Here is a 22,163-nt window from a genome sequence, read left to right on the forward strand (position 1 = left end):
AAGCTAATATTTAGAAAAATTTCCAGATTTGTTTACAACAATAAAATATATGAAATATATCTTTTATGATCTTATTAATATTACAACTGAATTTGTCTTCTCAGTGCTGAAAGAGTATATCAGAAATGCAAGAAACATGAATAGATTATTTCCTAAAAACTGTTAAGAGAAATAATTTCAATCTTCATTTCAAGACACCGATATATATACACTATACATATATATAAAACAAAAAATTAGGTAATGTATATACTATATCATATGTAATATGTGTCATTCATATATAAATATAAATGCATATAAATATATATACACATGCATATATATCTATATAAATGGTAGAAAGAAATTTGTCAAGAAAGATGTAGAGACCAAAATCTCAAAAAAGCAAAATAGTTCTGTGTGGGCAGATGGTTAACATGACCCTTTCCTCTCCTATGTAAACTTTGGTTCTGTAATTAACTGCTTAGCCCTGTTCCTCTAATAATACCTTGATAAAGTGTTATGTCAACTCAATAACTACGCAGCATTGTTTATGATGAAAAGACATCTGATGAGAAAATTGCATCTGGCCTAGAAGAAGCAAAAATAATGTGACAGTACCTGTAGCTTTGAGTTCCTCTGGGCATAGTGATTCCTTTAACTGGGACCGCCACTTATGAAAGCCCTAAGACTGTTTTTAGATACAGTGGCTCTTCTTAGAAATAAGACATCTAAGCCAGGGCTATTTCTGAAAAATAATTATTGTAACCATTGAAGTAGATACTGAAAAATATCATAAACTTAGATAACATATACTTATCACTCAATTACTAATAAAGGAGAACACATACATCTTGACTCCATAAAAAGAAGTGCCAGCACACAACAATGTGAACAAGCTTCCAACAAATATTTACTGAATCTCTGTGTTATGCACTAGAAAAAAAATACATAAACATTAATTTTAAAAGTATATAATTAGGATATAAAAATAGAGACAATATTTTTTTGAAAGACAGCCTAAATTCACAGTAGATAACTTACTGCTTTCTTGCACACAAGTATGTGGCTATCACTTTACATACCAGTATATAATGAAGCTAAGAACATCATTAACGGCAAATATTTTATAGCATGAGAAATTGCTTAGGTAAAAAGTAGTCAAACATACTTTTAAATTAGATACAAAGGCATACCTTGTTTTATTGTGCTTTACTTTATTGTGCTTCATAGCTTGTTCCTTTAATGCCCTGATAAACTGTTATATCAACTCAGTAAGTAAGCACATAGATATTGTGCTTTTTACAAATTCAAGTGTTGTGATAACTCTGCATTAAGCAAGTCTATCTGTGCCATTTTTCAGCAGCATTGTTTTACTTTGGGTCTTTGTGTCACATTTTGATAATACTCAAGAGTATTTCAAACTTCTCTATTATTATAGGTTGACCAGTCTTTGATGTTCCTACTGTGATTGTTTTTGGTATGTCACTGACCACACCCGTATAAGATGGTAATTTTTTTTTTCTTTCTGAGACAAGGTTTTACTCTGTCGCCCAGGCAGGAGTGCAGTGGCAATAATGGCTCACCACAGCCTAGACTTCCCGGGCTCGAGTGATCCTCCCACCCCAGCTTCCTGAGTAGCTGGAACTACAGACATACACGACCACACCCAGCTAATTTTTGTATTAGCAGAAACAGGGTTTCACTGTGTTGCTCAGGCTGGCCTCGAACTCCTGAACTCAAGTTATCTGCCCAACTAGCCCTCCCAAAATGCTGGGATTACAAGTGTGAGCCACCGTGCCTGACCTTAAGGTGGTGAACTTAATCCATAAATATTTTTTCTGTACTTACTGCTCCACTGACTGGCCGTTCCTCTCTTGCCCTCTCCTCAGACCTTCCTATTTATAAGAGACAACAAATTGAACTTAGGCCAATCAACAGCCCTACAGTGGCCTCTAAGTGTTCAACTGAAAGGAAGAGTCACACATCTTTCACTTCCAATGAAAAGATAGAAATAATTAAGTTTAGTGAGGAAGGCATGTTGAAAGCTGCAATAAGCTAAAAGCTAAGCCTCTTGCACCAAACATTTCATCAAATTGTGAATGAAAATGAAAAGTTATTGAAGAAAATTAGAAGTCCTACTCCATCAAACACATGAATGATAAGGAAGTAAAACAGACTTATGCTAACATGGAGGAAGTTTTAAAGGTTTGGATAGAAGATCAAACAAGCTACATTCTCTTAAACCAAAGTCTAATCTAGAGACAGGTCTTAATTCTCTTTAATTCTGTGAAGGCCAAGGGAGGTGAGAAAGCTGCAGAAGAAAAGTTTGAAGCTAACAGAGGATGGCCATGAGGTTTAAGAAAACAAGCTCTCTCAATATCATAAAAAAGCAAGGTGAAGCAGCAAGTGCTGACGGAGAAGGTGTGGTAAGTAATCCAGTAATCCAGAATATCCAGCTAAGATAATTGAGGAAGGAGGCTAACAACAGATTTTCAATGTAGAAGAAACAGTCTTAAGTCAGGAAATGTCATCTAGGATGTTCATAGCCAGAGAGCATAAGTCAATACCTAGATTCAAAGCTTTAAAGGACTCGCTGACTCTTATTAGAGGCAAATGCAGCTGGTGGCTTCAAGATGAAGCCAATGCTCATTCATCATTGCAAAAATTTTAGAGTTCTTAAGAATTACTCTAAATCTACTCTGCCTGTGTTGTATACATGAAAAAGCAAAGCCTGGATGACAGCACACCTGTTCCCAGCATGGTTCCCTGAATATTTTAAGCCCACTATTGAGACCTACTTCTCAGGAAACAAGATTCTTTTCAAAAAATATTGCTCAGTGACAATGCACCTGGTCACCCAAGATCTCTGATAGACAAGTAAAAGAAAATGAATGTCTTCATGCCTGCTAACACAATGTCCATATTGCAGCCAATGTATCAACTTTCAAGTTTATATTTTTTAAGAAGTAGATTTCATAAGGCTATAGCTGCCATAGATTATGATTCCCCTATTGGATCTGGGCAAAGTAAATTGAAAACTTTTGGAAAAGATTCCAGACGACATTAAGAACATTTGTGATTCACGAGAGGAGTTTGAAATATCAACATTAACAGCAGTTTGGAAGAAGTTGATTCTGACCTCCATGGGTGACTGAGGGGTCCAAGACTTTAACAGAGGGAGTAACAGCAGATGTTATAAGGCAGCAGCAGATATTGAGATGACTGACTCCAGGTTTAAAAGTTCTTCTGTGGGGAAAATGCTAGCAAACATCATCACGTGTTACATAGTAACCATTCATGAAAAGAAGAGTCAAATGATGTGGCCAACTTCACTGTTGTTGTATTTTAAGAAATTGCCAGGTCAAGTGTGGTGGCTCACGCCTGTAATCCCAACACTTTGGGAGGCCAAGGCAGGTGGATCATCTGAGGTCAGGAGTCCAAAATCAGACTGGCCAACATGGCAAAACCCTGTCTGTACTAAAAATACAAAATTTAGCTAGGCATGGTGGCAGTTGCCTGTAATCCCAACTACTTGGGAGGCTAGGGCAGGAGAATCGCTTGAATTTTTGGGGTGAAGTTTGCAATGAGCCAAGATCGTGCCACTTCACTCTAGACTGGGTGAAAGTACAAGACTCCATTTCAAAAAAAAAAAAAGAAAAAGAAAAAAGAAAAAAACAAGAAAAAGAAAGTTCCACAGCCAACCCAACTTTTATCAGCTGTCATCCTGATCCTTTAGCAATCATCAACATTGAGTTAAGAACCTCCAGAGCAAAAAGATTATGACTCACTGAAGGCTCAGATGATTGTTAGCATTTTTTGCAGTAAACTATTTTTAAATTAATATATGTACATTGGTTTTATATACATAATGTTGTTGTACATTTAATAGACTACAGTATGGTATAAACATAACTTTTACATGCACTGAGAAATCTCAGAAAGCTCATGAGAGTCATTTTATTATAGTTGTCTGGAACTAAACCCACAGTATCTCTGTGGTATGCCTGTATATACATGCTCATTTTAAAAAAAGGCTAAATGGAAAACAGCAATGTGTCAATAATGTTATTCTCTGGCTAGTGAGATTTAAAATAACTTTTCTTTTTGTGTGTATATATTTCTTCATTATTTTATGGCAATATGCATATAATAGTCAACATAAATTTACTTCAGGCATATAATATGTCAGTAAAAAGTAAACCTGTATAGAGTTTAGCAATATGCCAAAAATTAGATATAGTTGATAATGGTAGAAAACCAAGTAGTACTGTCCATTTTATTAATTGAATTGTATTACTATTACCAGAGATGTTTGAGTGTAGTGTCATAAAGTCCTATGGAAATCAGGGGGAAGCTTAATTGCTACCTCCAGAGAACAGTGAAAATTTATACATTTGTTTAAACACTACCTTATAGAAATAAGATGTGCTTGAGTTTGGAGTCTTACAGTTTCACAAAATGTCGAGCACTTTTAGAACTAACCCTTTGTAAATTTTCATATCTTTTACAATAAAAAAATTACAATAAGATTAAGAACAAAAATACAGTTTAAATGTTCAAAATTTTATTTTAACGATATCACATAATAATGATTTTACTCATAACTATACGACATATCATGTACATTAGTTTTTTATGCACTCACTGAGATTTATCATGGAAATTTAACATTGTGACTCCTCAATTTAGAATTATTTATATATTTAGGCTCAATATGTATTCTAGAGGCTTAATTTCTGAAATTCACAGCTACATTTAATACACAGGCCATAGGCTCATAGGATCTTCTTCCTGTAACATTTGTATGTCACAAAATTAGGGATTACTAAATAATTTTTATTTTTGTTTGAAAAACTACATTAAAATGCAGAATAAATGCAAACAATGTAATTTTTCCTATTTCATCCACATTTTTAAAAATCATAATTTATATCCATTTTTCTGTGTCATGAACATCTAGATACAAAAGTAGGATTTATTTTCTTGGTGTCTATCCTCCAAGAGAGGTTGTAAGCATTCATCTTAATCAGGATACCTTTAGGAGTACATGCTATAACTCTAAAACAAACACATAAATAACAGAATATACTGAAAAACTACAGCAATTTTATATATTCTAAAATATTAATAAACCAATTGCTATCCTCAAAGCAAAGTAAGACCCTATATGTTTTTCATGTGGAATAGAACACAAAATTTTTAGCTGAAGATGAAGTCACAGCCTGTGAAGCAATAGTACCAAATACAGTCAATAGCGGCTTGCATTGGACTTCAGAGAAGATTATCTGACAAATGGCAATACTGCTATTCTTCAGGTAAAATTACAGTCCCATATAGCTGAAAGTGCAACACACAATATGTATAAAATTGTAAACTTATATATAGAGGTGATAAAAGAAAAAAAGAGGCTGGGCATGGTGGCTCACGCCTGTAATCCCAGCATTTTGGGAGGCTGAGGTGGGCGGATCACGAGGTCAGGAGATCGAGACCATCCTGGCTAACACGGTGAAACCCTGTCTCTACTAAAAATACAAAAAAAAAAAAAAAAAAAAAAAAAAAGAAAAAGAAAAATAGCCAGGCATTGTGGAGGGCACCTGTAGCCCAGCTACCAGGGAGGCTGAGACAAGAGAATGGCGTGTGCCTGGGAGGCGGAGCTTGCAGTGAGCTGAGATTGTGCCACTGCGCTCTAGCCTGGGTGACAGTGTTAGACTCCATCTCAAAAAAAAAAAAAAAAAGAGAGAGAGAGAGAAATCCAGGAAGATTTAGACCTAGCTACTAGGCTCTGTAACAACGTTGTAATTACAGGATGGAAATCCTGAGCTGCAAATAGAAACCACATCTATGAATTAGGCTCTTGGGGTACCAACATAAGAAAGAGACAAACTAATATATGAGAGTAAGACAGAGAGATAGATGATTGGTAGTAGGTAGGTAGGTAGGTAGGTAGGTAGGTAGGTAGATAGATAGATAGATAGATAGATAGATAGATAGATAGATGCCACTTTCTTAAAGTGGCCAATTTAACAATAATTTTTTAAATAAAAATTAAAAAATATTTTACTTGATAAGACTGGCCACTTTATTTCATGAAATCAAGTGGCCAGGCTTATCAAGAAAAATGATACTAAGAAGTACAACAAAATAAAGTATATATTTATTCTCAAAAACATGCAAGAAAATATAGGCACATAAGACTGTGTGTGTGTGTGTGTGTGTGTGTGTGTGTGTGTGTGTGTGTACTATTGCTGCAGCTTCTTCACTCTCATAGTTCAGTGATCAGGAGGGAGTGTTATAGCCCTTTCACTCCTGCAGTTTGGTGAGTTCCGAGTTCTTGTCTAGGAATTTGTCTCCTTCCTATTGCTATCATAATTCAATGATTGAAAAACCCAAATATATTTATGATATAGAAACAAAACTTTTTTTAAAAATGCAATGCATTAGGTAGGATAATTTCTATGTTGCATACATTGTGAAAAAGAAATTTTAAGACAATAACTATAAACCACCAATAAATCAGCATAGTAAGTAAGAGTTAAAGTATGACTTTAAAGGATATACACTGAGTGACTTAAACATAAGACTATTAGAATTTCAAATAAAATTCTCAGAGAAGAGTTGACAAGTAGTATTTAAAAGTTGGAAAGATAAACACTGAGAGGTTTGTTTCTACATGTATGGCATAATATCAAGAATGAAGACAGAATGCTGCTTCATTGACCAGAAGATTTCAGGTCCTCTAACAGTTACATTTCTCGAGGAGTTTCTATACTCAGATGAAAAATCATTCAAGAATGACGGTGAAATAGATATATTATGTGAATACAAAAGACATGAACAAACTGAAAAAATTGCCTTTCACAAAACTTGCAGAAAGTCCTAAAATAATTATGTCAGAAAAAGAAAACTATATCTAGATATAGGTAGATAAAATAAGTGAAATTGTGCAGAGGCACTGATAAAATATATTGAAAAATAAGATTAGCTATTCATTGACAGGAAATAAATAATTACCCATGTTGCTACCTTAAAAGAGAGTTAGAATGAAAACACTGGCCATATGGAAATATACAGTAAGAGGAGACAATATAGTTTACTGACAACGTACACCTTGATGAGGTTATTTCCTTAGAAAGTGAGAATGAGTAAAAAGTACTAAACTGAAATTTATATATTTAATACACATATATTAAGTAAAATAGTACCTATGTATTATCTATATATTTTACTTATATTGTATTTAATATAATCTGAAATAAATTTAGACTTGTGTGTATGAATGCATATGTATGTATGTGTGTGAGACCACCGGGCTATGGAGTTAAAAACCATTAACAATATAAAGATAAGAAACAGAAAAATATCACAACAACAAAAATAATAGAACAATGACAGCTATGAAAATTAAATACATACACACATTCTCCCTTTAGTGTACCAAAAATTAAAGAAAATATCATAAATGCAATTTTTTGCTTGTATTATTTTTATTAATGCACACTAATTGCACAAATGTATGGATTACAGTGTGATATTTTGATATACAATGTGTAATAATCAAATCAGGGTAATCAGTATATCCATCACCTCAAACACTTATCATTTCTTTTTTGAAAATATTCAAAATCCTCTGTTTTAGCTGTTTGAAAATATACAATAAATTGTTGTTAATTATAGGTGCCCTAAAATTATATAGAAACTATAACTTATTTCTCCTATTTTATGTGAAGTATAATTGTAATTTTATATTCAGTAACAAATCTCTCGCTATCTCCCTACTCTTCCCTACTTTTCTACTCTCTAATTCCATGAGATCAACTTTTATAGCTTTTACAGATGAGTGAGAACATGTGATAATTTGCTTTCTTGTGCCTGGCTTATTTTACAAATGCAATTTTGAGATTTTAAACTAAACTACACATTAAAGTACTTCACTTCAAAATTTGTAAAATGAAAGTAGACAGTATTTCAAGAGAAATACATAACTTTAGGAACATTTATTAAAATAAATATTGAAATAATATCTTTAACTTTTAAAAAGAACAGTAAATGAGTAAGAAGCATAAATATGGTAAATATTTTAAAACTTGAAGAAAATTTTAAATGGACAAATAAATGATATTAAGATAGAAGATAATTTCTTTTGGCCAGCAGCAGTGGCTGATGCCTGTAATCCCAGCACTTTGGGAGACTAAGGCACGTGGGTCACCTGAGGTCAGGAGTTCGAGACCAGCCTGGCCAACATGGTGAAACCTCATCTCTACTAAAAATACAAAAATTGACTGAGTGCAGTGGTGCATGCCTGTAATCACAGCTACTTAGGAGACTGGGGCAGTAGAATTGCTTGGACCCAGGAGGCAGAGGTTGCAGTGAGCTGAGCTTGAGCCACTGCACTCCAGCCTGGGCAACAGAACAAGACATCATCTCAAAAAAAAGAAAGAAAAGAAAAATAAAATAACTGTTTTTAAAAGCAAAGAAAAGATGAGTAACCAAAAATGGACACATTTTATAACATCAAAAGTAAAATTTGTCTGGGCATGGTGACTCACCTGTAATCTCGGTGCTATGGGAGGCCATGGAGGGGAGATTGCTTGAGGTCATGAGTTTGAAACCAGCCTGGGTAACATAGCAATACCCTGGTTCTACAAAAAAGAAAAAGAAAAAATTAATTTGCTGAGCATGGTGGCATGCACACCTGTAGTCCTAGCTCCTGGAGAGGCTGAGTGGGGAAGATCACTTGAGCTCAAGAGTTTGAGGTTACTGTATGCTATCATTGTGCCACTGCACCCAAGCCCAGTGACAAAGTGAAATCTAACCTCATTTAAAATAAAAAAAAAAGTAAAACTTATATGAATGCTGTGTAAGTATAAAAAGTAAACAACAGACTAGGAAACATTTAAAGTGCCAGTGACAAGAATAATTAGAAGAAAACCACTCTGATGAGGAAAAGCATTTAAATACTATCAAAAACAAATTCCCAGGAAGGAACTACAAAAGGCCAACAAATATGAAAACTTCTTGCAATCAAAGAAACACAACATTTTAAAACTCTGAGATACAGTGAAGATGTGAAGACTTGGGAAATCACAAACTCCTCATAAATTAACACAACAAGCAATTCGGCATAGTATAATAAACGTTTAAATGTAATACTATAGTTAAATATATGTAGTCGATATGATATAGGAGTTGAAAAGAAATTGTTTAGGCAGATGTGAGGATAGGAGGGCCTTTGTAAGATTTCTATTTTAATAAAAAGCGGCCCCAAATCATTTCTTTTCTAACAAAAAGCAGCCTGTAAAATTGAGCTGCAGACATAGAAGCAAGCTGGAAGCCTGCACAGGTGAATACCAGGCAGCTGAGCCAATAGGAAAAGGCTACCTCAGGGCTAGGCATGTTCAACACGGCAGCTCCAGCTTCCGTCTCTGTCAACCGCGGACAACATGGTGCTGGCCAGGGAGAAATTTCATTTGCATAATACAAGATTAGGGTTGGGTGGCCAAGTTTCTTTGCACATGCTATGTAAAGTCACACTTGATCCAACCAATTTTTGGGCCCTCTGTAAATCAGATACTGCCTCCTCAAGCCAGTCTATAAAACCCGGTTAACTTCACCAAGGGACCAAAAGACCTACTTGGGCGCCCCTCTCTCTGCAGGAGGGAGAGCTATTCTCTTTTCTCTTTCTTTTGCCTATTACACTTCTTTTCTAAAACTCACTACCTGTGTGTCCGTGTTCTCGATTCCCTTGGCATGAGATAACGAACCTCGGGTATTTACCATAGACAACAACGCCTCTTCAGATATACTATATTACTAAGAAAAATCGTTATGAGAACACAAATCCATTGGTAATACTAGTATTTGTGCAGTAATTAAAAATCTCAACTATAAATATAACACATCCAAGTGTTAGGAACTGAGGCCATCTGAATTCACATAGCTTAACACTGAAGATTGAGAACTTTGGTCAGTTGTGTCAACATAAGTTAATTTTCTACTTCCAAGAAATTCCTACCCAACATGATAAAACCATAAATCAATAATTTTACTCATTGCTTCTGAAAATTTCCGCAAACCCATCTATTTGAGAAACAGTTTGCACATCTGGGTAGCATGTCTTCTGATAACTTAGACAAAATTTTACTTATGAACTTGCTTTAAGATTGTCGCTCCTCTGTGTCCACCACTTCTAAACTATTACGCCATGAATTTTGCCCAATCCCAATCAGTTTCCCACTTTGAAAGACTCATTTAAAAAATCAGAATCTCTGAAAATAAGACACTGAGAATAGCTTTCTTTGTTTTATTTTATTGTTAATTAAAAGAATAACTGTATACATTTATGAGGTACGGTGGTTTTCATATATGTATACATTATGGAATGATTAAATGAAACTAATTAGCATATTCATCACTTCACATTTGTGTATGTGTGTTTTGTGGACATTTAAAAATCTAACCTCTTAGCAATTTGAAGTATGCCTTACATTATTATTAACTATATTCATCATCCTATGCAACAGATACCCCAAACCTATTCCTCCTGTCTAATTGAAATGTTGTATCCTTTGACCAACACCTCCCCATTGCTTGTTCCTTCCTTCCCCTCCCATCCCCCAGTCTCTGGTAAGAACCATCCCATTCTCAACTTCTATGAGTTTGCCTTTTTTTAGATTTCACATACAAGTGAGATCATGCAGTATCTGTCTTTCTGAGCCTATTTTACTTAGCACAATGTCCTCCATGTTCATCTAGGTTGTTGCAAATGACAGAATTTCATTTTTTAAAAAACCAGACTGGGCACAGTGGCTCACGCCTGTAATCCCAGCACTTTGAGAGGCTGAGGCGGGTGGATCATCTGAGGTCAGAAGTTTGAGACTATCCTGGCCAACATAGTGAAACCTTGTCTCTACTAAAAATACAAAAAATAGCCAGGTGTGGTGGTGGGTGCCTGTAGTCCCAGCTATTAGGGGTTGCTTAGGCAGGAGAACTGCTTGAACTCGGGAGACTGAGGTTGCAGTGAGCCTAGATCGCACCACTGCACTCCAGCCTGGGTGACAGAGCAAGACTCCGTCTCAAAAAACAATCAATCAAACAGACAAACAAAAAACAACAACAACAAATCAGCAATCCCACTTCTGACTATATATTCAAAAGGATTTGAAATCAGCATGTCAAAGAGATATCTATACTCCCATATTTATTGTTGCATTATTCACAATAGCCAACATATGAATTGTATTCAGCCTTAAAAGAGAAGGAAGTTATTTCATATGCAACAACATGGATGAAACTGGAGAACTTTAGTTTTTAAAGCTTATTTAATTATATTGAATGCCACAACTAAAGATCTGCTAGAATTTTTAAAAGTCCATGGCATCAGCAAATTTATTTTTTACGATAAACTAAAACTAGTAGAGTTCATGATGAGGAATTTACATTGAACATGATGTGGAACACTTGGGATACTTTCTTTCGTATTTTTAAATTAGCCTCAAATCTTAATTACCTTTATTTTATCTGGTTGATAGTGGTTCCTTCTGCTATTAGTCGATACCTCCAAAAGATAGCAAATACCATATTAGCACTTGAAATATCAATGTGTTTTTCTCCTAATCTCCATTCTTTTACATCATGAGCTCTTTAAGAAAGGAAACTTGCCTAATCCATCATCTCCACTAACATCGTGGTTGGCACATTTGATGTATTTCATATTTGTTAAATGATTGAATGTGAATAAAAAAGTTTCGCTGGGCACGGTGGCTCACGCCTGTAATCCCAGCACTTTGGGAGGCCGAGGCGGGCGGATCACAAGGTCAGGAGATCGAGACCACGGTGAAACCCCGTCTCTACTAAAAATACAAAAAATTAGCCGGGCGCGGTTGTGGGCGCCTGTAGTCCCAGCTACTCGGGAGGCTGAGGCAGGAGAATGGCGTGAACCCGGGAGGCGGAGCTTGCAGTGAGCCGAGATCGCGCCACTGCACTCCAGCCTGGGCGACAGAGCGAGACTCCGTCTCAAAAAAAAAAAAAAAAAAAAAAAAAAAAAAAAAAAAAAAGTTTCATAATTTATCTATAACCTAATGGCTATAATTTTTAGATTTTTATGTGTGTTTACCTTAGAAATTGATGTTACAATGATTCACATGCTTGAGTAAGAAGAAAATAACTATTCATTTTTTAGTATAAACAGGATTATTTTCATTTTATGGCTGTGTAAAAGAGGTAGCCAAAAGAATTTCTAAAGAAGATTGTCTCCCTGCCCATCCTATTTGATCTGACTACAAGCCCTCACTATTAAGGGTTGGAGACAATTTGTGCAACCTTTGACTAGCAATTTCTATTTGTAAAGTTTTAAACAGTTGCGAGCTTGTATCTTTGTTGGTTTACATGACTTCTTTTTAAAATTTTTCTCCATCCTCGATATCTTTAAAAACACTATTTTTTCCCTTCTACTATCTGCTTCAATAACTCAGTCACTTGTGTTAATTCATTTATATCCTCCATTTTAAAATTAATATTTATATTTTCCAATGCTTGTCTTCAGCCTTAATTCTTCCTGTTCTCCTTTTAATAATTGTAAGATCTCAATTATTTACATAAATATAACAACCTCCCTAAACATGATCTCTAGACTAGATCTATAGAAATTAGCAGTTCCTTTCTGTTTTGCTTTTTATATGTCAGGATGATGATATCCATCTCCAATTGCAATTTAAATAATATAATTTTAATAATTTAATAAGAAATTTAAAAATATTAAGAAAGTTTCTTATATTCTACATGTTTAGCAAATACTCAATAATTTTTCTCGTTGATCATGATTGACTTTGTGAGAAAAAATGGTACATGTATTAATTTATCATTGCTTTTATAACATTGGGCGATATGACATAGGATAATCTCTCCACAGCAAGACCCTTAACTTAATCATACCTGCAAGTCCCTTTTGCCATGTAAAAGTAACATGTTCACCAGTTACAGAGATGAGCTGTGTGTACCTTTAGGGGCATTTTTTATTCAACCATGGGTATTCTTTGCTTCTGAAATACTAACATCTATCTCATATGCAAAATATATTCTCTCCAAAGACCCCCACAACTCATTACAGCATCAACTCAATTTCAGAAACTCATATAAATTCCATCAGCTAAAAAGTACACCAATCTCATTATCTAGATTAGCATGGATGAGACTCAGTGTGTGATCCATACTAGTCAAAATCCCTTGCCAAGTATACACTCAACAAACTAGAAAACAAGATATATGCACCCTAAATGTCATGCTGTGATAGGCATGGAATACTGCCTATAGAATTTTTTTTTTCAGAAAGAAGAAAATGAAAGAAAAAATAAGTGATCATTTTCAAGCAAATTCAAAATTCAGCTGGACATGTTCTGTTAGCCTTTAAGGCCAGGAACAGTCATCTCTGGCCTTTGGCTCCACCCTTCTGGGTTCTCTTCTCTGCATTCTGAGCCCTAGGCTCCAGGCTATGATTCACTATTTATTTTACATGAAAGGTAGTACATGTTTGCAGCTTTGTAATTTTCATGGTCGATTTCCTGTCAGTAGAATTTTGGGAGTCTGATAGCCTTCTATCATTAGCCCTTTCTCTGTCCCTTTTGGTCCAAACTGGCAGCATCTTGACTGGTGACTGGTATTACATTTTCAAGTATCTTGTGAATCTCTCATGAATGCCTGGGGGTTCATTATGTTAGAAAAGGGGCTTCTGTACAGGTCTTTCCTAAATAGCCCTTGTCTCTCTCTCTCTCTCTCTATATATATATATATATTTTTTTTCTGCTGAGATGTCTGAATGGATCCATAAATCATACACCTAATCTCGTCCAAGAGTCTCCCATGTGACTGCATAATGTGACCTTTTGTTTCTTCTGAGATCCTAGAGAAAGGTTGTTCAGGCAAACTCTTGGCTTTCTACACTCTTTCCTGACAGTGAGTCTCCTAATTTTAGTTCTTTTGCAATCTGGATAGGCTGAGTCTCCAAAAGCAGGTTCAGGAAACTTTTTTTTTTTTTTTTTTTTTAACAGTTCTTCTCCCAACTTCTCTCTCTCTACTTGCATTTAACTATAAACAGTAAGACAAAATCAGGTCTCACCTTCAGCACTTCGCTGGGAAATTTCCTCAGCTAAATATACAAGTCCATCTCTCACAAGTTATGCTTTCCAAACAACTATAGGACAAATATCAGCTGGGCTTTCTGACATGGTATAACAACAATCCACTTTCCTCACATTTCCCAGAACATATTCCTCATTTCCTTCTCAGTCCACATCAACAGCGTCTTTCACAACATACTTCTACTATGAGTCTATTTATGATAATTTAAGTATTTTATGTGAAAGCACAGGTTTCTCTACCTGCCTCACTGCCTCCTGAGTACTTACTAGCAACATCCTTAATATCCATATCTCTACCAGCAGAAGGTTTTTGATAATGATGTTTCTCTCTAAAATGGTATGTAAGTTTTTATTCCCATATTTCTCACTTACTTTTGAGCCCTCACTGGAGGTCTTTGATATTCACATTTTCACCAGTAGTCTGAGAAAACCATACTAGGCTTTTGCCATGATGGCTCTTGAAATTCTTATAGTTTTTACTCATCACCCAATTCTAAAGCCACCTCTATATTTTAGATATTTGTTACATCAAAACCCTACTTCTGATGTCAAATCTGTATTAGTTTATTTTTGCTGCTAAGCACATTAACACAAGCTTAATGGCTTTAAAAATCATGAATTTATTATTTTACCATTCTGGCAGTCAGAAGTCAAAAATCAGTTTGAGAAAAATTCTAATTATTAGCAGAGACAGTTCATTCTGGAGACTCTGAAGCTGTGTTTGCAAAAATTATGACAGTGAGAAAAATCTGACATCGATAGAAATTAAGAAGTATCTGAGACAGGTCTCAATCTGTTTAGAAGTTTAATTTGCCTAGGTTAAAGAGTATGACCCATGACACAGCCCTAGGAGGTCTTGAGAAACATGCATCCAAGGTGGTTGGGTTACAGCTTGATTTTATACATTTTGGGGAGACAGAAGACATCCATCAATGCATTTGGAGTAAATTAGTTCAATCTGGAAAGACAGAATTTTTGAAGTGGGGGCTTCCAGTTCATAAATAGATTCAAATATTTTCTGATTGGAAATTGGATGAAAGGCTTACATTATTATCTAGAGATATGGAATCAATAGAAAGTAGTATCTGGGTTAAGATAAGGGGTTGCAGAGACCAAGGTTCTTGTTATGTAGATGAAGCCTCATAGGTGGCATTTACAGGCAATAGATGGGAAATGTTTCAGACCTTTAAAAGGTGCTATACCCTCAGCTAATCTCTTGAGGATCAGAAAATGTCCTAGAAAGGGTAGGGGATTTCTCTACGGAATGTAAATTTCTCCCACAAGAGATAGCTTTGCAGGTCCATTTCAAAATATTTCAAAGAAATATATTTTGGGGTAAAATACTTTGATTTCTTTCAGGGCCTGTTATCTGTCATGTGATGTTAAACCAGGGTTAGATTGGAAATTGGTATCATATTGCTACAAAGAGTCTTTTATAAGTCTTAAGACCTTTATTTTAATGTTAATGCTGGTCAGTTTTGTGCCTAAACTCCAGTGGGAGGAGAGTATAATGACACATGTCCAACTCCTCATCCCTTCTCTGTCATGGACCGAACTAGTTTTTCAGGTTCCTGTGGATCCCCTTGGCTGAGAAGAAGGTCCATTTGGTTAGTTGTGGGGCTTACTTAGAATTTTACTTTTGGTTCACATAGGAAAATTATGACAGTGAAAGAAACTTGGTGTAATCGACCCCATCTTGCTTTTAACCTCCAAGCTAGCTTTATTCATTACTTTGCATAGGCCCAGGTAACAATAGGAGGAATTTAGTTTATAGTTTAAGAAACAAAAACTATAATAGCCCCTTCCCAAAACAAACTTCTTCCTGGGGACCAAACGGACTTTGTAAAACTAACAAATTGGCCACAAGGTTAGAAACTATGGTTCAGGAGTCATGCATCCAGAAGCCACAAGAATTCTAACCTTTCCAATCACTCTTATGGATAATATTACTATTGTAAAATCTATGATAGGTGTTTGAGTTTTTTTTAGACCCTGTATTCTGATTCTGATGGACCAACTGGCACCACACAGATTAGTAAAATGACTCCACTCATTCTACAATCCCACTCAGGAAATAAGACAGAAAGAAAAACCTACTTTGACCCCTATGATTTCATCCCCCACCTGTCCAATCAGCTTTCCACACTCCTTAGCCCCCTGCCCACCAAATTATCTTTAAAAATCCCTAGTCTCCAATTTTGTGGGAGACTGATGTGAGTTCTAAAACTCTGATCTTCTGTCTAGCTGACTCTGTTTTTATTAAACTCTCTATTGTGATAACACTGTCTTAGTAACTTGGCTCTATCTGTGCAGTGGGCAAGAAGAACCCATTGGAGAGTTACAACTCTAGGAGAGAATTCATTTCCTTGTTTTGCCCACTTTTGAAGGCTGTCCTCATTCCTTCTAGCCATCAGACGGCCTTTTTCCCCCCTTCTCTTTCCTTCCATCATTCATTGTCTTCTTTCTCTGCCTCTTTCTCTGCTATCTCCTTATAAGGCCACTGTGATTACATGGAGCCACCTGGATAATCTGACTCATCTACCTTTCTCAAGATCCTTAACTTGATTACATCTATAAAGTCCCTTTGCCTTATAAGATGACATATTTACAGATTCTGGATATTAGGATTGTGATATTGTGGGAATGAAGGAAACATTATTCAGTCCACCATGTTATATTTCAAATGTGATGTATTCCTTAAGAGATATAATTGCATAAGTTATAAGTCACAGAACACGGCTTTTTGACTACATTCATTAGTTCCACTATAGCACTAAGAACTGACACTTCTCTTAAAAAAAACATTTCTTAGGGTTGCAACTGCAATGAAACAGTAGAAAATTCTATAGCCTAGTATTCACAATATTAAATTAATGCTAAAAATTTTAGGTGAACTTGAAAAAAATGAACGTGATTAACATAGATCATTTTAAATTATTGATATATAAAATAGCATCATACCTTTCCTTTTGTGAAAATAGAAAGTTTAATCAAATGTTGTAGCTCATCTTTCAAGAGTCTCCAGTGTCATCACTGAAGAGAAAGGGGAGATTCAGTTCCACTGGAGAATTTTGAGAGCACTAATATTATTCAGTATAAAGAATCCCTTTTTCCTATGCTTTCTATTTGTGTTCTTTTCATTGTTTGGCTATTTTGAAAATAATAAAAATGGAATGTAAAAAAATGCACTCATTTCTGGTGGGAAATTATTTAGAACTCTAATTAATGCAGGAATTTTTTTTTTTTTTTTTTTTTTTTTTTTTTTTTTGTGACGGAGTCTCACTCTGTCACCCAGGCTGGAGCGTAGTGGGGCGATCTCAGCTCACCGCAACCTCTGCCTCCTGGGTTCAAGCAATTCTCCTGACTCAGCCTCCTGAGTAGCTGGGATTACATATGTGCACCACCACGCCCAGATAATTTTTTTGTATTTTAAGTAGAGATGGGATTTCACCATGTTGGCAAGGCTGGTCTCAAACTCCTGACTTCAGGTGATCTGCCTGCCTTGGTCTCCCAAAGTACTGGGATTATAGGCGTGAACCACCATGCCTGGTCTAATTAATACAGGATTTGATGTGAGTATACCAAATATCCCCCATCATCTGTTAACAAACTAATGAAAACAAGACATGACCATTGAAAGGATTCCAAGCAATATGCCAGAAGAATGCTGGAGATATTTTAGCGTTTTACATTAACTGTAACTTCAAAACACATCTTAAATGGAGACGTATTTAAGGTGGACTGAAATTCCCTTATGGGATTAAAATGTGATAACCTGAAAATTTTTTAACAAAGTTATTAAAATTAAATTATTTAATCATTTAATTAAATAATTTAATTATTTAAAATAATTAAAATAAACCATTACTACTTTTTGTAGTTATTTAAATAAATGCTTAAATAATTTATCTTATTTTATTTATTTATTTTTCCCGATTAGCAGTATAATGTTTAAGGAAATCTTTTCTCACTTTGGCCATAAATCATTGAATCCCAATACTGGTATTAGTCTAAATATTGTATACTTGTGAATTTAATCTTATTTGAAAGTATTACCATTAGATTTGAAAGTATTATTAAAATGCCAAGGCAATGATATAATTTATACACTAAAATATTTGATAAGCCGTGTGGTAATAATTTCACTAAAGTGGGTGTGATATCTTTTCCTCATGTTGTCGTCCTTTCCAGGAAAAATATAATAGACTACATAGATTTTATAAAATTGCTTATACAATTTAGGAAAAAGAAGATTCTCTCTACAAAATCAATACAATCAAACCCAGAATTCACTCTTAAATCCGTACACACTATCAATCTTTATATCTTGTTCATGTCATCTCCAAATTTTAACTCTGGGGGAATTGCTACCTTTCGGTTTTCACCATTTTAGAAAAGTCACAATCATTCTTGTTTAGGTGAATGCATTAGCTGGCTTCCCTGCTTTCTTCTCCACCGTCTCCACTGAGCAGATAGAGAAATCTTATTTAAAATGAAATTATGTGATTTTTCAGTTTAAAGTCAACAGTTTTTCATTACAGCTAGAAAGAAACTGAAACCTTTTCATAATGTTTACCTTTAGGTGTCAGCTTGACTGGGCCACGGGATAGCCATATGGATGGTACAACATTATTTCTGTGTGTGTCTGTGAGGGTGTTTCTGGAAGACATTTAGCATTTGAATTGGTGGACTGAGAAAAAAGGATTATTTCCACCAATGTGGGTAGGCACCATCCAATCCATTGAGGCCCAAATAGGACAAAAAGTGAAGGAGAAGCAAATCCACCCTCTGCTTGAGCTGAAACATGCCTCTTCTCTCAGGCCTTTGGTTTCCAATGGAATTACACCACTGGCTTTTCTGGTTCTCCAGCTTGCAGAAGGCAGATTATGATTGTGGAGCTCTCAACTTCTTAATCGTGTGTGCCAATTCCTATAATAAGCCTCATCTTATATATGTCTGTAGCTTTTTGTTCTGTTTCTCTGAAGAACCCTGACTAACACATTTTTACCATGACCTAGAAATAATTGCAGGACCTAACCCAATTGAGTGATTTCATTTCTGAGATCATCCACACTCATTCACTCTTTTGTAATCACAATGACCTTTGGCAATTCCTACAACAAACATGCCACATTCTTCTTAATTCAAAGCCTTTGCATTTATTATTCACTCTCTGCCAAATATTTTTCCACTGCCACCGGGCATGGCTGGCCCCTAGCATCCTACAAGTTTCAGCTGAAACATCATCCCTCCTGAAAGACCATCCTTTTTGTTATTCTGTATCAGAGTCACAGCATCTCCCTCACAGCATTCAAATACTCCATATTTATTTAGATTCTTCTTTTTTTATGTTTCCTAAATGAGAGTGTAATTCAACTCTGGCAAGAATCTTGAGTATCCTGCTCATTTTTGTTATTCAAAATGTGGAACTGTGAGTCTAATGATTAAATTATGCTGGATAAATAAGTAAAGAGTGGAGGAATACTAAATATTTTCTTTACACTTTACAGTACATGTTATACTAGAAAATATATGTCTCTTTCATGTAAAAAGAAAGATGAGCTATTAGAAAAGAAGCAATTTAAAAATATTTGGAATCAGGGCAGAGCTCTAGAGGCAGAGAAACAAAATTAGACAAAAATGAAAAGTAAATAAACACTTTTCTCCTTTCCTATTTGGATGCAATAAATCTATTCTTTTGCAAATATGACCTAGCACTGGTTGAAAATAATAATGCATTTTTGCAATGTCAAAAGCTTTAATAAAATTTGTTTAAGTAGCAGATTTATGCAGATGTTAGATATGAATGAAATCACAAAGGTTCCCAAAAGGTTTACGACCATTATATCAGCATTTATCATATTCTTTTTTGTGCCTTTTTCTTTGCTTGAATGTAGAGTTTCATAATGCTTTGAATATTATTTGTCAGTCAATAAATACTAGTTACAAAGGGAAAATTAATTACATGCCATAGTTGAACATAAACCTGATTTCATTATTCCACTATTGAATACTTTTCAGTAAGTTGCCATTGAGTAATAAACTCCTGGGAAAGTGTTTACCATCTTACAATATTTGGCCTCTCATTGTCTCTCAAAATACCTGATGCTGACTGACTTGTTTGTTTGCCTTGAAAAGATACCTTTTACTATGGCCATTTTCCTTCATTGTATCCATTTGCAAGCTTTCTCCTCATGATTCAACATTCAGCACATGTTTAACCTGCTTTGTACAACCTTGTAACTCCCCAGGTGAATCGGGGTTTCGTCTCTGAACTCTCAATTGCATTCTGAATTCTACTCTATTCTTATCATCCCAATGCTTTCTTATTTTTATATTTCTCTTCCTTACAATTCTTTAAGCTATCTGAAAACAAACACTTTTTTTCTTATCCTAGCATAATACTTAGAAAACTGTGTGTTGCAGAAAGGTTTCAGAGTCTTGAAATACCAAATTGGCTTCAACTGAAAATTAGCATCACTCCTAACAGAAAAGCTAGCATTGCTATGAAGCTGCAGTCTGAGGGGTGGGAATTCCCTTAATGCTTAATTGCACTTCCTTAATTTCAAATTCTAATTAGCTGTAGGAAGCCTTTGTTGTTTCGATATTTCCCTTCTCATATTTTTTAATGTGCCTATAATTCCAAGAAGAATAATAGGGCAGATCAGTTCTTAATGGGGACTCCTCACATACTGACAGCCTTGTGCCCTCCAGAGAGTTCCCCAGACCCTGGCCATCCTGGACTTAAAAACCCTCATGCTTTCTGTTTCGCTCTAAATCCTTTCAAATCTCCTAATTGATTTTTATTTGGAGGCAGTAGTGATTCAGTTGAAAATGCACTATTTAGGATATAAGTTTTGCATCCTTGTTTGGTTTGAAAATTTATTCAATGAATGCCTTATCTTTAGATGTAAATACTTAATCGAGATGGATTTTAGATATGTCAGTTTAAAAATATTATGTCTATATCACAGGATTTTTTTTTGTCGCCAATTTAATAAGTCAATAAATGTGAAGAATGCTGATGCAGTCATAGAACATTCTGGGCAATAAATGCAAGTTAGTCAAATGCAAAATTATAAGATTGTTTACATGGCATAGATGGAAATTATACCTCAAATTCTGAAGACTAAATGTTGTATCTGTAAAATTGTAAGTAATAAGAACCATGTAAATTTCAAAATTTAGAAATAAAATCCTTTGAAGTCATTTTGTTTTCAAATTATATAGAAAACGGCAAGAAAATTGTAGTTAATCAGAAATGCCTTAGAAATATATAAATTACACTGCTATGACTAAATGTATCATGGATTACTTATTTCTGAAAAAAACATTCTTATGAAAAATATGCTTAATGAAACAATATAACAAAAAAAGATAATATTCCTTTCCTCATGAAGTATTCTTATAGGCATTTTCTCATAATCTAATAATTTAAGAACTATTCTATTTTTTGATTTTTAATATGATTCATATTACATTCACTTTCAGATAATTATAATGTCCTAAATTTTATGAGAAATATTTTAAAAAATTAATATAAAACAGAGGTTTAATTTTTTTGTCTTAATATAACTCATCTTAAAAGCGATATGTTAGAGTTTTATTTTACCATTAGTTTTTCCACAACTCATGCTGCATATTCATTGGATTGCTTGCAAAAAGAGACTACCTATTTGTCAGGAATATATCTCTGTGTTTTTCACTTAATTAAGAGGAAAAATTGTTTTATCCTTGCAAAAATATACAAGACATTTAGAATGTTGCTTTTTATAGCATGTGAAAGATACCTAAAGTAATCATGATATGGTTTGGCTGTATCCCTACCCAAATCTCATTTTTTTTTTTCTGTTGTTGTTGTTGTTATTTTATTTATAATTTATTTTTCCTATACTTTAATTTCTGGGATACATGTGCAGAACATGCAAGTTTGTTACATAGGTATACACGTGCCATGGTAGTTTGCTGCACCCATCAACCTGTCACCTACATTAGGTATTTCTCCTCATGCTATCCCTCCTCTATTCTCCCACCCTGTGACAGACC

At 34.8% G+C, this 22,163-nt stretch overlaps 1 long non-coding RNA gene across 4 annotated transcripts in view; it reads right to left on the reverse strand.

The window, feature by feature from the left end:
- Positions 1-22,163, reverse strand: part of LOC105477040 (uncharacterized) — a 406,578-nt gene that overhangs the window by 34,804 nt on the left and 349,611 nt on the right. For all 4 annotated transcript variants that reach the window (XR_984421.2, XR_984427.2, XR_011614689.1 and 1 more), the window contains exons 4-5: positions 8,532-8,624; positions 604-730 (exon numbers count right to left, since the gene is read on the reverse strand). This is a non-coding gene — a long non-coding RNA (uncharacterized lncRNA). The remainder of the gene's footprint in view (positions 1-603; positions 731-8,531; positions 8,625-22,163) is intronic.

This window comes from Macaca nemestrina, chromosome 16, assembly GCF_043159975.1.
Source record: "Macaca nemestrina isolate mMacNem1 chromosome 16, mMacNem.hap1, whole genome shotgun sequence".
Lineage (NCBI taxonomy): Eukaryota > Metazoa > Chordata > Mammalia > Primates > Cercopithecidae > Macaca > Macaca nemestrina.